The following is a 14575-nucleotide window of genomic DNA, read 5'->3' on the forward strand; positions in this document are numbered from 1 at the left end:
AGACCCCTCTACATGAATCACTGGGAAAAGCATCTCTGAGAGAAGGAACATGCACCAGATAAAACAATCAACAACAACTTTGTCCTACAAACCATCAATTATACTGGAGTACTGATTGGATCAAAACACAACAAACATAGCGGCAATTAACATACAGGATAAATAACCAACATATACCACCGTCAAAATGATCCACAGGCTGATATTATCTAACAAATGAACATTGAGCACCAATCTGTATGAAACATGAACAAACAGTAGATGACAATCATATTATACACATACATGTTCATTTTCATTGCACAACTGGAGAAAGCCATGAACTTTGATTCAACACAGCTGAACCATCACATGAAACAGAATTCTCCTGCAAACCAGCACAATGAATCCCCACGCCCACAAATAATTACTTTCAAAAAGTCCACTGCGCTATCACAATACTGGCAAAGAATCCATATCTATCTATAAGGGTTTCTTAATTTCCTAACAGGTTCCAGCGCACTGAATCAAATTCTCTTCAGCATGACAACGGCTTGAGCGTACCTCTCATCGATCAGGGACATCTTATTTCAGTTTGATATCATCTCTGGAAGACACCTAATTAAAGTTATCTTGGACCAGAATCAAATTAAGTTGTGTCTAGACACAAAGTACGCTATCTTAAGCATCAGTGTTAATCGGGAAATGCAATTCTTCAAAATGACATGAACAGATTGTTTATGAACATCGCAAGTCCTCATTTATGGCTCCTTTGTGCATAAGATGTTTCTAGATTTAGAGTAACAAAGTTGCTTGTTTAACAGAGCAATGACTGGATACGTAAATGTGTATCATAACTCTATTTCAAAACATGATATGACGATAACGCTGATTTGTCATAAATGGATGCGTATGCATGACTCTAAGTCCAACACATCACTGTTGTTAGCCGGACGATGTTGATAATAAAACACCTACTGAGACAACACTGTCAGACAGGGTGCTGTTGTACAAAACCCTCGTAAGTGAGTCGTAAATCGACAGACGCAAGTTTACGTTAAGGTATGGGAGTTATGATCACCTTAGTGATAGGGCTGGGACGATACACTATGTCATGATACGATACGTATCGTGATATTTTACCTGCGATACGATGCATATCACGATACATACACCTTGAAAGAATCACACAGTACTAAGATTTAAAATGAATGGCCGGTAGTGGCCAAATATTACTGAAGAGACAGCTAGTTTATCCACCTCAAAGTATTTTTCTCTAAATAAGTACTTTAACATGTTTAAGATAAAACTGTTTTGAAAAAAAATGTGTATCGTTTTGTATCAACACACCAGTCGACGATACGATAGCTGTATCAAACTGAAATGTATCGCGATGTGTTGGTGAATCGTCCCAGCCCTCCTTAGTGCTAAGATTGCTTTGGACAACCACATCCAGGTCACTGATAGGGCACCATGGGTATAATGCGTGAAGCCCATTTCTGGTGTCCCCCGCTGTGATATTGCTGGAGTATTGCTAAAAGCGGTGTAAAACCCAAGTCACTCCTAGTATGGTCTCAACCAATATGCATATCACATTAGACACCCAACAAGGGGTAGGTACAGGGATCATCTGGTGTCATCTCTTTTCTAAAACCCTCGTTTGGTGATGTTAAACTTTACAAAACATTTTACCAATCAGTACATGATTCATTCAGATCATACACTTGAAACTAAAAGAAACAACATCTAACTGAATAAAAAATAGGAACCAATTCTAGTTTTGCCACAATCAATACAATCCAAAACACTTGTCGTGACATGTTTTCAGAAGTGTATCACATGGCAACACGCTTCTTGGATGTCAACAAAGTGAAAACCACAAATTTCAAGCTGGCTGCGATGCTTATTCAGTGTGCATGCAAGTTGAAAGTTAAGTCTTTGTCAAACTTGCCATCTGCCTTAAGTGTGCACAGTGTGCTGCAGAGGCTGCACGGAGCTACAATGAATATTCACCACAGATTTTCTTCACACATCGTAACAAGCCAGCATACCAAGTGGCAACACTATGATGTCTAGCTGACAACCACCATCAGCAGTATGTGTGTAGATAGTTGTTAGGCAGACAGTTTAGCAGGAAGATTACCTGGAACATGTTGCATGAGATTGTACACTTCACAAACGCGGTGTTGTTTTTGCTCTGAACTTCCACAGGGTTGGCATGACAGCTCAGGTCTCACATTAAATGAGATGTGACTGAAGAAGTGCTAAGCAGCACTTCGACAACTTTGCATTCAGTGCAATGATCCTTCCAACTGCTTGCATGAAATGGGAGGGGAAAGGGATTGACATTCCAATGACAACCATCAAGACGGCAGGGAACTGTCTAGTGTTATGTATAATGCAACAGTTCAGTCCATCAATACAAAAATACAAAATAAAATCCATAGAGAACTAATTCATCCATCCATCCATCCTGAGTGAGTGAGAATGGTTTTACGCCGCTTTTAGCAATATTCCAGCAATATCACAGCGGGGGTACACCAGAAATGGGCTTCACACACTGTACCCATGTGGGGAATCGAACCCAGGTCTTCAGAGTGACGAGCGAACGCTTTAACCACTAGGCTACCCCGACGCCCTTTATCCATCCTGAAGGGATATCATGTCACAGCATCTACATGTCAACTCACTTGGGGGAAATCCCATCCACAAAACAATTCACACTCAGACATTATAACCAACCAATACACAGTTTGTTATTGCTTCTGAACAGGATGCGAAACAAGAAACGATTTCACTTCAGTCTCACCACAGCCCCTAATGCCAAGTACCAGCAACCTTCATTATTTCCCTCTGAAATCCTAACACTGTCTGTAGTGACAATGCTCAGAATAGAGCTGTTTATTTCACTCGATCCCAGAATGGCCTCTAATATAAAGGATCTGAACTGAAGGAGTGCTAACCCTTGATTCCACACAGGATGTCTTGTTGAAAAGCAACAGAATGAATCCACACACTAGAATGGTCTTCCCACACATGCTTAAATACTCACTAAACTTCAGCATGTGCAAGCACCTGTTCACATTTTACTACTCCAGCAAGATGAATGATATGCATTTCATGAAACCCAACTAATCTTGATTACAAAACAATCACGTCTAGTCACCTCTATTCCACAAGTAAAATCAGCATTAGGAAAATATATCAGAAGAGAGAAATATAATGTGATCATTTCACAAACTGTTTCATTACAGTGAAATATCTCTGTTAGTCTAACAGCAAGCTGATATGTCCTAGCTGTTGGTTTCTGATGCTAGGCCTTTCATTACAGTGAAATATCTGTTAGTCTAACAGCAAGCTGATATGTCCTAGCTGTTGGTTTCTGATGCTAGGCCTTTCATTACAGTGAAATATCTGTTAGTCTAACAGCAAGCTGATATGTCCTAGCTGTTGGTTTCTGATGCCAGGCCTTTCATTACAGTGAAATATCTGTTAGTCTAACAGCAAGCTGACATGTCCTAGCTGTTGGTTTCTGATGCTAGGCCTTTCATTACAGTGAAATATCTTAGTCTAACTGCAAGCTGATATGTCCTAGCTGTTGGTTTCTGATGCTAGGCCTTTCATTACAGTGAAATATCTGTTAGTCTAACAGCAAGCTGATATGTCCTAGCTGTTGGTTTCTGATGCTAGGCCTTTCATTACAGTGAAATATCTTCCTAACAGCAAGCTGATATGTCCTAGCTGTTGTCTAACAGCAAGCAAGCTGATATGTCCTAGCTGTTGGTTTCTGATGCCAGGCCTTTCATTACAGTGAAATATCTGTTAGTCTAACAGCAAGCTGATATGTCCTAGCTGTTGGTTTCTGATGCTAGGCCTTTCATTACAGTGAAATATCTGTTAGTCTAACAGCAAGCTGATATGTCCTAGCTGTTGGTTTCTGATGCTAGGCCTTTCATTACAGTGAAATATCTGTTAGTCTAACAGCAAGCAGATATGTCCTAGCTGTTGGTTTCTGATGCCAGGCCTTTCATTACAGTGAAATATCTTAGTCTAACAGCAAGCTGATATGTCCTAGCTGTTGGTTTCTGATGCCAGGCCTTTCATTACAGTGAAATATCTGTTAGTCTAACAGCAAGCTGATATGTCCTAGCTGTTGGTTTCTGATGCCAGGCCTTTCACAGTTACAGTGAAATATCTGATAGTCTAACAGCAAGCTGATATGTCCTAGCTGTTGGTTTCTTTCTGATGCCAGGCCTTTCATTACAGTGAAATATCTGTTAGTCTAACAGCAAGCTGATATGTCCTAGCTGTTGGTTTCTGATGCCAGGCCTTTCATTACAGTGAAATATCTTAGTCTAACAGCAAGCTGATATGTCCTAGCTGTTGGTTTCTGATGCCAGGCCTTTCATTACAGTGAAATATCTTAGTCTAACAGCAAGCTGATATGTCCTAGCTGTTGGTTTCTGATGCCAGGCCTTTCATTACAGTGAAATATCTTAGTCTAACAGCAAGCTGATATGTCCTAGCTGTTGGTTTCTGATGCCAGGCCTTTCATTACAGTGAAATATCGTAGTCTAACAGCAAGCTGACATGTCCTAGCTGTTGGTTTCTGATGCTAGGCCTTTCATTACAGTGAAATATCTTAGTCTAACAGCAAGCTGACATGTCCTAGCTGTTGGTATCTGATGTCAGGCCTTTCATTACAGTGAAATATATAGAGAATCTCACCCGAGTATCTTTTGACATCAAATATATCACCAAATATATAGTCTAACAGAAGTTTGATAAAGTAACAAATATCCGAGGCTTGCAAAGGATATTTTTACTTTTTTCAACGAGTGTTGATATATTTGATATCAGAAGACACCAGGGTGAGATTCTATTTATCATAAAAAAACTCTCTTCATTAGTTTTCAATGAAAAATGTACATCTCTGAACACAGTACTGCCATTAGATTTGCAGTGCAGCGATGTCATAAAATTTTGACGTCAACAAGTTCATGACGTCATAGCATTGTCAGGGCATTGTACAAAATCTACTGTCAAAACGATATTTCCTAGGAGATATCGTCTGATCTCACACAAGCGATATCTACTGTGGAACACAGTTTTGGATGATAAATGCTGGTATAAGGAGAATGGTAAATTCGTCAGGGATGACATCTTCTTTTTTATGTTATGAATATTTTAGCATAGCTTCTAATAATGTTTTCAAGCAGCTGGAATTGTTGGTATTTTTGCTAATCTTCCTGATAATATTATCAAATGCTTGACAACAAAATTCTCCATTCATATTGCATAACTGTTTTGATTGTTATCATACACTTCAACATTTGACATTATATCACCAGATCATAAACTTCCCAAACTTATTATCAAATGAAAGAAATATTTTCAAACACAATTTCACTAAAGCTTCAAGGGACCTTTTTTAAAAAACATAAATTGAAACGACGCCAAAACATTCAACAATTAACATCATTGAACAAAAAGTCTCCCTCTAGAAATAATTTGCAAATATGTCAAACATTTTGCCATGTTTTTGTTACAAGATATTTGTTATGCTTTTGTTTGAGAACAATCCTCTACTGAAAGGGTTAAAGCACTACCGGCAGCAATAACGCAATTTCCCTCCCCTTGAGATGAATGGGTGGACCTGACTTTCACCTGACAATAGCGGGAAGTTGCTAGGATTCACATGTGTGTGTTAGACGTAAAGGTCAGGACAGAAGAAAATGTTCCCTACCAGTGTGAAGCTAGCCTCTCCACGTCCTTCTGTTGAATGTAATGCAGTATAGTCCAATAGTGTTGGGATCTATTTCCTGTGATCCGTCACACACGTCGGCTGGAAAGGTAAAAATATATGGTCAACATATGTTATTAAGCATTGATATACTTACAAAACAGTCATCAAGGACAAAAACATATTGATCAATCAATTCACAAAAATGTCAAAACCATTGTCAAATCCAGCAAATATCCATCGAGTCGAAACAATAATGATTTTATGTACACACGTGTATATATATATAACTATACACACACTATGTTATCAATGTTTACCATATGCCAATACGAAATGTCACAATGATTCCAAGGATCAAGTAACTTTTTCAGCCATACAAGCTACATAACCAATTTAGAAATGTTCAAGCAACAAATTATGGTATAATACCATATGACGCTTCTTACGAAGGGCAGCGGTCTATTCCACAGAGTAATGTCACAATGGTTCCATGGATCAAGTAACGTTTTCAGACATACAAGCTACATAACCAATTTAGAAATGTTCAAGCAACAAATTATGGTATAATACCATATGACGCTTCTTACGAAGGGCAGCGGTCTATTCCACAGAGTAATGTCACAATGGTTCCATGGATCAAGTAACGTTTTCAGACATACAAGCTACATAACCAATTTAAAAATGTTCATGCATCAAATTATGGCATAATACCATATGACGCTTCTTGAAAGGCAGCGGCCTATTCCACTTAACCACCACCCACACGGTAATCATGACGACAGCATCCAACGATATCAATGTACGCACACAAAACCACCTTTCCCACAAATGTACGCAGTGAGTATCCACAAATCCATTCCAGTTTGGTTGAGAGCTGAGACTACACAACCACTGATCTGCTGACAATGTGGTTCTCAGATGCGCGATTTCGGGCGTGGGTAAATAAAGACGCAAGTTGGCCTGCTGCAATCTATTACTGACATAAATCCATATATGAATCACATCTTCACCTCACATTTCTCTGTCTTTAAAACAAGAGAGTACTGTTTTGGGACTCTCTATTGTAACTGTGTCTCGATTCAAGTTTGCTTCAGCTGTGGTTGTGCATATGACAACAGAGAATAAACTTCAGGTCAAGCACTGGGTTTAATTCAGGTTTCACAGAAACAATATCTGTTTTCTTATCAAGGGTGAAAAAACTTACAAATCCTTACAAAAACATTTGAGCATTTAGTGCAAATGTAGGACAATGGGTCTCTTTGAACTCCCTGTGAGGTATGGAGCACCAAGGAGACCTTGTGTGACCGACCCACTGGAGACACACAGACATAGGATATTACTCTTACAGTCCCATTGTCTCTGGTATTAAAAACACAGAAATAGGGTGATCATATTGACTTGTGTGAAATACACAGAAATAGGGTGATCACATTGACTCGTGTGAAATACATAGAAATAGGGTGATCATATTGACTTGTGTGAAATACACAGAAATAGGGTGATCATATTGAAATAGGGTGATCATATTGACTTGTGTGAAATACACAGAAATAGGGTGATCATATTGACTCGTGTGAAATACATAGAAAAAGGGTGATCACATTGACTTGTGTGAAATACACAGAAATAGGGTGATCATATTGACTCGTGTGAAATACATAGAAAAAGGGTGATCATATTGACTGGTGTGTGAAATACACAGAAATAGAACACAGACCTAAAAAAAAAGAGTGGTAATCTCACTCTTGTGTTAAATACAATAAAACAACATGGCCTCTTTGCTTTCCTGTATCAAATACAATAAATAGTACCTCGCCTTTGATCTCCTGTGTAAAATACAATATAATAGGATGCTCTCTTTGATTTTCTGTGAGGGATACAAAGGAAGAAGACTCTATTGAAGAAGAAATGGAGGGAAATAGGAGAGTTTCTTGATTTATATTTTAAATACACTGCAATATGTGGATCTGTTTGATTCATGGAAACTAGGACCAAAATAACTTCTGACTTTGGTTGCTGAAGTTAAAGTAAGGATGCAAGTCTCGCCTCCCTCTTCTGTGTCAGTTGTCAGGGGCTTCTCGGAAGAACTTTAAACCATTTGTAAATTGAAATTACTTCAAATATTTTAGATGTAAACAAACTTAAGCACCCTTGTCATGGTCAGGATTTACAGAGGTTTGCTTGGTTCAAACAAACCTTGATGCTTTTACAAAGGCCCTTTCAAAGCAAGAATCATACTTTTCAAGGTTAAAAGTATGATTCAAGAGGCGAGCTTTGAGACTATGTTACTTCATTTACAAATGTAATATAATTATTGTCAATAGTATTGCGACATCTGTTGCCTCACACTAACCTAATGAGTGCTTCTACATGAGAGAGGTTTTACATTTGTACTCAATGTATAGTCTGTTATAGACCCTGAAGCAAATATATCCATTAAAGCCCATGCAAGTCTAGAAAATGTGGCAAGTCTAGATTTGCAGTTTCAGGTCTCCTTTTCATTATATTTTTTTTTACTATGAACTTTTTTTTCTGTAAAATATGTTCATTTCAGAGACTAGTTGTTTGTGTACTGGATGTATTGTTGGGCAGAACGGAGACACATTCTTCTTCACATGAGAACTCCATGATGTCAACCTGTAACTACAACATCGTTGTAACCCCTGCATTCCCACTGCACCATGCAGGCTGGTGAAGAGTTTTATTAAGTTTCAACGTAAATCTCCGGTGTTTGTTAACTTTAGCATTGCTGTCTGAATTAAGGATGTGGATTCAGTTAAACATGGTTATACACCTAAAGCTACGGGTTGAGCCAACTAAAAAGTTCTACCCACACATCAAGCTTTACATTCAGCTGCACATAAAGCAATCAGTGAAGAATTAGTCTACAGCAACCTTGGCTTGTAAGAGGCGACTAAAGGGATCGGGTGGTCAGGCTAGCTGACTTGGTTGACACATGTCATTGTATCGCAATTGTGTAGATCGATGCTCATGATGTCAATCACCTGATTGTTTAGTCCAGACTTTTTTATATAGTTTGAAGATTGCTGAGTATCAACAAGGCTAGTGAGTGAGTGAGTGTACTTTTACGCCGCACTCAGCAATATTCCAGCTATATGGCAGCGGTATGTAAATAATCAAGTCTGGACAAGACAATCCAGTGATCAACAGCATGAGTATTGATCTACTCAATTGGGATATGATGACATGTGTCAACTAGCCACCCGATCCCGTTAGTCGCCTCTTACGACAAGCATGGGTTAGTGAAGATCAAGTCTAACCCGGATCTTCACGGGTAATAAGGTTTTACGTAACTCTGTTGGTAAAGCTATCACTAAACTTATACACTGTACATAAAGCTCTTAAGCACTCAATGAGAAGCTCAACGTAAGCCATCCACAAAGCTGTTTTAAGAGCTATACATAACAATGCTCATACAGCCAAACAGAAACCTACACAACTTTCAAAATGTCATCCAGCAGAAAGATGATAAATGCTAAAGGGAGGTACAAGTCGACAGTTATATAAACAAGGTAATTTTCTCAACCCCTCCCCATAATCAATCTCCACCTCGGCATATAAACACTCTTACCATGCCTACCTCAACATGTTGTATCAGTGACATGCATAATCACGCTCTAGACACATTTGCGATATGAGTTCAAATGATGGCAATTTGATCCTGGGAACAGAATGACTCTCCTTTTCTTTAGCAAACAGCCTGACGGCAGGACAGATAAAGCTGGACTGGTAGTTGGGGGATATATCAGCTACATGCTTCATTTCAACATCAATATGGAGAGGGTGGCCTTGAGAAATACTACATGCAGCATATATGTACTGGAAGCAATTTGTTGGTTTATCACAACTGAAATGAAACAACCTACATATGTAATAAACCTTATGAATAATTTGCACGAGAAACTATTGATAGGGATATTGGACTGTTTCCAAATAGCCATATAAGGAGATTGTAATAAAATTGAACATCTACAGCTTTAGCATCATCAAAATTCATTTTGTTCTAACTGAATATCCATCTCTATAAATAGAACAGACAAAGTGACCACAGAAGGAATACAATCCTGAATCTGCCTGTCTTCTAACCAATAGCACTACATAAAGTATTATCAGGAGCTCTTTAGAATACCTAACAAAGAAAAGGAAAAAAACAGGTAGAGCAATGACATAGTTAGTTCTTAATGTACTTGATATTTGTTGTATCAGTACAATGTCTGGATATTTGTTGAATCTGGACAATGTCTGGATATTTGTTGAATCAGTACAATGTCTTGATGTCTCTGTATCAGTACAATGTCAGGATATTTGTTGTATCAGTACAATGGATTGATGTCTGTTGTATCAGTACAATGTATTGATGTCTGTTGTATCAGTACAATGTCTGGATATTGGTTGTATCTGTACAATGTCTGGATATTTGTTGAATCTGTACAATGTCTGGATATTTGTTGAATCTGTACAATGTCTTGATGTCTCTGTATCAGTACAATGTCAGGATATTTGTTGTATCAGTACAATGGATTGATGTCTGTTGTATCAGTACAATGTATTGATGTCTGTTGTATCAGTACAATGTCTGGATATTGGTTGTATCTGTACAATGTCTGGATATTTGTTGAATCTGTACAATGTCTGGATATTTGTTGAATCTGTACAATGTCTGGATATTTGTTGAATCTGTACAATGTCTTGATGTCTCTGTATCAGTACAATGTCAGGATATTTGTTGTATCAGTACAATGGATTGATGTCTGTTGTATCAGTACAATGTATTGATGTCTGTTGTATCAGTACAATGTCTTGACGTCTGTTGTATCAGTACAATGTCTGGATATTGGTTGTATCAGTACAATGTCTGGATATTTGTTGTATCAGTACAATGTCTGGATCATCAGTACAATGTCTTGATGTCTGTTGTATCAGTACAATGTCTTGATGTCTGTTGTATCAGTACAATGTTTGATATCTTTTGTATCAGTACAATGTCTTGATGTCTGTTGTATTAGTACAATGTCTTGCTGTCTGATGTATCAGTGTCATGTCTGTTGGATATTTGTTGTATCAGTACAATGTCTTGATGTCTGTTGTATCAGTACAATGTCTTGATGTCTGTTGTATCAGTACAATGTCTTGCTGTCTGTTGTATCAGTACAATGTCTTGATGTCTGTTGTATCAGTACAATGTCTGGATATTTGTTGTATCAGTACAATGTCATGATGTCTGTTGTATCAGTACAATGTCTTGATGTCTGTTGTATCAGTACAATGTCTTGATGTCTGTTGTATCAGTACAATGTCTTGATGTCTGTTGTATCAGTACAATGTCTGGATATTGGTTGTATCAGTACAATGTCTGGATATCAGTACAATGTCTGGATATTTGTTGTATCAGTACAATGTCTTGATGTCTGTTGTTGTATCAGTACAATGTCTTGATGTCTGTTGTATCAGTACAATGTCTTGCTGTCTGTTGTATCAGTACAATGTCTTGATATCTGTTGCACAACCCTATATTTTGATGGAAAGAATTAAAACATAATGTATTCATGTGTAAACAACACATATATATGTGGTTTGTTCTGAAAGGCAATTGAAGATACTAACTTCAAAAGGGAATATGAGATTGCATTGTATTTTTACTTGTCAAACGACAACTTTTTGTTTGCCACCTATCACTTCACATTGTCACTAGTTTGGTCTCAATATTAACTGCTTTCTGTAGGCATACAATAGTGTGTATGGAATAAAAAAAGTATTGATTTTAGAAATGCCAGATTTCCCTGACACTAATATTACACTAACTTGGCATTAACACTGAATTAGCCACTGGATCTCCTTGTAGTCATGTGAGATTTTAAGGAGAGAGGGTGTATTCTTAGTGTATTTAACTGGAAACAGAGCATTCTCAACTTGGAGAGAACAGAAAAGTATTCAGTTGTAAAGAGGCAAAATCTCACATGAAAAAACAACAGAGCAGACCAACATGATTCTAAATGGAATCATTATGGCAATTTCTAACAACTTGACATTCAGACATGGATCTCCACAGAGCAGACCAACATTCAGTGTAGGCGTATACACAGAGCTGCAATCTGGCTGTACTTGGGAGTACTTGGAGAGAACCACAGAGCAGGCCAACATTCAGTCACGCTGTACTTGGAGAGAACCACAGAGCAGACCAACATTCAGTGCATCTGGCTGTACTTGGAGAGAACCACAGAGCAGACCAACATTCAGTCACGTCTGGCTGTACTTGGAGAGAACCACCCAACAGAGCAGACCAACATTCAGTCACATCTGGCTGTACTTGGAGAGAACCACAGAGCAGACCAACATTCAGTCACATCTGGCTGTACTTGGAGAAAACCACAGAGCAGACCAACATTCAGTGCATCTGCCTGTACTTGGAGAGAACCACAGAGCAGACCAACATTCAGTGCATCTGGCTGTACTTGGAGAGAACCACACAACAGAGCAGTCATGACCTGGTGGTCCATCATACTCCACCAATAGATATTGATAGTAGTAACATCAGACAGACAGAAAACAGTCACAGATTGCAGCTATGATACACAATCATACTTGCACATGAAACCTATTCACAAATCAAGCCAAGGACCCTTGTCTGCTAGCTATGATAAAATGTGTAACTTTGAATTTTATCCCTGCAAATCCTACTGCAGGGTCAATCAGCTTCACACCACAGGATGCAAGACAACTCCCTCCACTCGTCCTCCACAACATGTCTGCAGCTGACACAAGGTAGGATGTCTTCCTCCTGAACTGATCGGGACATGGGAACAGAAATCTTCATTTCATTGCACTTGCAACAAGGTGAAACAACAAACATAATCTCCGCCACTTGGCAGACAAGCTTGTAGATGTAGGTATCATTCCTGTTTCAAACGCTCTCTAGTTTATTGACATTGACACGTGATAACATGCAAGCTGAAAGCGTTTATTTGGGGAGAAGATGCAAGGCAAATTGATTAGACAAATAACTTGACAAGTGGAGAACTATCCTCTCCGGGGTATTAGTACATTGTTTTGGTTTGTTTACACGGAGAAGTGTTTACACTAACTTGTGGCATTGTTTAGCTTAAACAGACTTTCACACCTGTCTTCGCTTGATACTTGTAAAGGTAGCTTTGCAGATCAGATAAATGTCAAAATCAGGATCAACTGGGTGGTTTCACGATACACTTTAATTCAACACAATTTTTAGTGATATGTTCATGAAATTTCAGATTTCTTCTGAGATATTCTCCATCCGACATACAGTTCAATAAAGACTCATATATATCTCGGTTAACAACATTTGAGCGAGTGAGTGAGTGAGTGAGTGAGTGAGTAGTTTTAGGCCACTTTCAGCAATATTCCATCAGCAGGGAACACCAGAAATGGGTTTTACACATTGTCCCCATGCATGGAATCGAACCCGGGTCTTCAGTGTGGTAAGTGAACGCTTTAACCATAAAGCTACACCACCACCCCAATAAAATTTACGGAAAACACACTCAGGAAGTGTATAAAAAATAAAAGCATAAAAGTCAGATATGTTTTATTTGAACCCATGATCTATTTTAGTGAGACGGCTGTCACTAATTGGTATGCAAGTGTAACACAGTGAAGGCACAAATCTTATGTGGTGAATAAATGAAACGGTTTGAAGAGCATATCAGATACATTTATTTTTCAAGTGGGTTTTCTTTCATATTTTTTTAAATCAGTGTACATCAAACAATTAAAAATATATAAATAACTGCTTGACTTTTATAATATCATTGTCAAATATAGTTCTCCGGGAGATCATAGATTATTCAAGTGTTTCTTAAAGTGGCCTAGGTAGGTTCTTGACTGAAAGTGTTCACCAGACCATGAATAAAACATCATGGCAGGTAATTAAGACTTATCTTTCCAAGTCCACGGAAGGTGAATGTCGTCAGTTACTTACTTTGAGCACTGGCAGAGCTGGACTGTTAAAGAAACACATCTGTCACCTGATACAGACACAGATCAGGAGACGTCAGTCAACCAGCTCCCTAGACTAACGCTAAGTCTCTCAATATATATAATTTTGATAGTAACAAATAATACCATTTAAATAGAAAAGGGGTCCCAGTGAGATGAGAGATGATGAAATCTAGACTTGCTTCATTCAGGGCTTTAGCATTCCATGGAGGGCTGGGTGGAGTGAGTGAGTGAGTGAGTTCGTTTTTTCCCTGCTTTTAGCAATATTCCCGCAATATCACGTGGGGTACACCAGAAATGGGCTTCACACATTTGGTCTTCAAGTAACGAGTGAATGCTTTAACCTCTAGGCTACCCCATGCTGGGTGGAAGGGAAAATAATGCAGTTCAAGGACTATGAGACAGACTACCAGCTCACCAGCCCTGGCTGCTGGACAAACCACACAGCATTTTTGGAAGGTAGTTTTTATTTAATTAAGCTACATACTCTTAGATGGATGTGAGAACCACTATCAGCTTAACCATCTTCATTTCACTTAAGTGAGCGAGTGACTGATTTAAGTTTTATGCCACACTCACCAATATTCCAGCTATATGGCGGCGGTCTGTAAATAATCGAGTCTGGACCATGCAATCCAGGGATCAACGGCATGAACATCAAACTATGCAAATGGCATACGATGGCATGTGTCAACCAAGTCAGCGAGTCCAACCACCCGATCCCGTTAGTCGCCTTTACGACAAGCATAGGTTACTGAAGATCAATTCTAACCCGGGACCTTCATGGGTTTCACTCAAGTAGTTGTTGAAAACTATGATGACAATATTCAAGACTTGATTCTCCCAACAAACACCCTA

At 38.6% G+C, this 14575-nt stretch overlaps 1 protein-coding gene across 7 annotated transcripts in view; it reads right to left on the reverse strand.

Annotated features, from left to right (window-relative positions):
• LOC124260854 (zinc finger CCCH domain-containing protein 10-like) overlaps positions 1 to 14575 on the reverse strand; it is a 292806-nt gene that overhangs the window by 94922 nt on the left and 183309 nt on the right. For all 7 annotated transcript variants that reach the window (XR_006894195.1, XM_046695174.1, XM_046695169.1 and 4 more), the window contains one exon: positions 5726 to 5824. The gene's annotated coding sequence lies outside the window, so the exon portion shown is untranslated. The remainder of the gene's footprint in view (positions 1 to 5725; positions 5825 to 14575) is intronic.

This window comes from Haliotis rubra, unplaced genomic scaffold, assembly GCF_003918875.1.
Source record: "Haliotis rubra isolate DU_JTF1 unplaced genomic scaffold, ASM391887v1 Scf78, whole genome shotgun sequence".
In the NCBI taxonomy this organism is placed as follows: domain Eukaryota; kingdom Metazoa; phylum Mollusca; class Gastropoda; order Lepetellida; family Haliotidae; genus Haliotis; species Haliotis rubra.